At 39.3% G+C, this 3,068-nt stretch overlaps 1 protein-coding gene across 1 annotated transcript in view; it reads right to left on the bottom strand.

The window, feature by feature from the left end:
* The window catches only part of LOC108796306 (cerebellin-4), a 20,561-nt gene that overhangs the window by 16,848 nt on the left and 645 nt on the right, over positions 1-3,068 (bottom strand). The window lies entirely within an intron of this gene.

Below are 3,068 nucleotides of genomic sequence, written 5' to 3'. Positions count from 1 at the left end.
CCCCTTATTCCAAACTTGAAGCTCCACCCCCTATGCATCACCTAGCCATTGATAGCTATGATCACACCTAACACGGTGCTAGTATAACTTTGTTATATACATGCTGAGATCTGATGATATGAGATTAGAGCCAGGGGACACTGATGGGAATATTATTGTGACTTTATCATATCACAGTAGGTGTGTTCCTGCTCATATAGCTCCCCTGTAAAAAAAAAAAAAAAAAAAATGAAACCAAATGTAAAAGAAAGATCTTCCACCCGATTAGTCTTCAGTTAATAAAACAGAACCATTCCAATGAACCCGAGTTTGGATTCTTTTCCAAAGAAGGGTTAATAGGGGAAAAAAGTTTTTAGAGTTTTGCTGGTCTTGCAAACCTAATCCAAAAGCTTGTTTTTTTTGGTGACCACATCTATGACCACACCAATGAGCCAGTGATATGTTTTAAAACTCATCACTGCAGCTCCTTTGCAGCCAGCAAGCTGACACAGCGAAAAGGTTTGATGGGGAACACCAAAGGGTATTGCGTAGCATCCTTCCTTGGCATGTTTGCCTACGCTTAATCACTGCAAACTTGAACATAGCTTATGAAATATTTATAAGATGTGTTGCCTTGAGTTTCAAAGTCAGCAGGTGCTCGGGAGTAAGAGCTGGATGGGCTGTAGCACTTGGGTGTCCTTGCTGCGGTGCAATGAAATTCCAGCACTTAACATAGCAGTCAGGGAACTGTAATACATCAATAGTGGGCACCTGTTGATTCCCATGGCAATAAGAAACCATAAATCTGCACCACACGGCCTGAAATAGTGTAACAACAGCATTAAATCTGCCACTTATGGTTCAGTGACAGCTAAAGATTATCACTTAACCCTCTGCACACTGCCATACTCCCTCCTAGCAAAATCTTGCAGTAAATCAGGATTTTAATTTCTATATAGTGCAATATGTGGTCAAGCTGGCCAACTGCATCAAAGTGATATATATCTGGTCATTCCTCACTCAACCAGCAAAATGGAAATACTTACATGCCTCTAGCATACGTTTAGGGTCATATTGCATCAATATGGGGTAAACTAAATGCAAATATTGCAATATGTATTCAAGCTGGTCAGCTGAATTCCATATGACTCATCTCTGGTCATTCCATACTCAGCCAGCAAAATGGAAAATACTTACATGCATCTTGCATACTTTTAGGGTCATATAGCATCAAGATGGGGGTAACTAAATGCAAGTATTGCAATATGTGTTTAAACTGGTCAGCTACATCCATGTGACACATCACTGGTCATTCCTCACGCAACCAGCAACATGGAAAATACTTACATACATCCAGCATAGGGTTCTATTGCATCAAGATGGGGGTAAACTAATTGACCAGCTTAAATGTGTTTAAGCTGGTCAGCAGCATCTATGTGATCCATCTCTGCTCATTTTGTACTCAGCCATCAAAAAAATAAAGAAAACCTATACATCTAGCATTCTTTAGTGGTTATATAGTGTGAATATAGTTTAGCATGATTGCATATGTTGCAAAAGATTCAAGCTGTGTCAAAGTCGTGCTTCTCTGACCAGTCACTACTCAACCTGCAAAATGCAACAATACTTATAGGTACCTAGTGTACTTTAGCGGTCCCATAGTGCCAATAAGGTGTAAACTCATTACATGTGTAAGGTGTATAGTGCCAATAAGTTGTAAACCCATCACATATAATGCAATAGATGTTCAAGCTGGCCAGCTGTGGCAAAGCGATCTGTTCTCTCCATACTAAATCAGCAAAATGTAAAATACTTGCACCCGGTACACCTTGGTGGTCATATAGTGCCAACATGGGCTAAACTTATCACATATATTGCAATACATGTTCAAGTTGCCTGGCTGCGTCAACGAGATCTGTGTCTTGTCGTTCTACACTGTATTAGTAAAATGTAAAATACATTCATGCATATACCTTGTTGGTCATATAGTGCCGAGATGGGCTAAACTTATGACATATATAGTTCAAGCTGGTTAGCTGCATCAAAGTGATCTTTTTCTTGTCATTTCATACTAATCAGCTAAATGCAAAATACTTAGATGCATCTAGCATACCTTAGTGTTCATATAGTGCCAAGATGGGCTAAACTTATTAAATATATTGTTCAAGTGGGCCAGCTGCATCAAAGTGATCTTTTTTCATGTCATTTCATACTAATCAGCTACTAACTGTAAGATATTTACATGCACCTAGCATACTGATGGCCGTATAATCCCAATATGGGATAAACTTATTACATATATTCCAGCTGGTCTGCTGTATTAAATTAATCTGTTTCTTGTTATTTCATTATAAATCAACGAAATGCAAAATACTTACCCCCACCTAGCATACCTTGGTGGCCATATAGTGCCAATATGGGCTTGAGTCATTGCATACATTGTAATACACGTTGAAGCTGGCCAACTACATCAAAGTTATCTGTTTCCAGTCATTTCATACTAAATCAGCTAAATGCTAGATACGTACCCGCACCTAGCATACCTTAGTGGCCATATAGTGCCAACATGGGCTAAACTTATCACATTTATTGCAATACATGGTCAAGCTGCCCAGCTGTGCAGTAATATATTTGTGGTCACTCTATGCTAAATCAGCTAAATGCAAATTACTTACGTGCACTTTGCATACCTTAGTGGCCATATAGTGCCAACATGGGGTAAACTGATCACCTACATTGCAATACATGTTCAAGCTGGCCAGCTGTGTAGGGATATATTTGTGGTCACTCCATACTAAATCAGCTAAATGCAAAATGCTTACGTGCACCTAGCATACCTTGGTGGTCATATAGTGCCAATATGGCTTAAACTCATTGCATATATTGCAATGCATGTTCAAGCTGGACAACTGCGTCAAAGACCTTGGTCTCTGACCAGTCCCTACTCCCTACTCCCTACTCCGCCAGCAAAATGTCATAGACATACATGCAGCTGGCTACTTTAGATATGGGGTAAACTGACACAGCTAAAGGGTCTAGCCACTAAAAAAAAAAAAAAAAAAACTATTTATCACACCCAAAAACATACA

Source organism: Nanorana parkeri, unplaced genomic scaffold, assembly GCF_000935625.1.
Source record: "Nanorana parkeri isolate BGI_ZX_2015 unplaced genomic scaffold, ASM93562v1 scaffold1089, whole genome shotgun sequence".
NCBI classification, from domain to species: Eukaryota; Metazoa; Chordata; class Amphibia; order Anura; family Dicroglossidae; genus Nanorana; species Nanorana parkeri.
The sequence above is the reverse complement of the archived record's forward strand: the minus strand, read 5'-3'. Positions and strand labels throughout refer to the sequence as shown.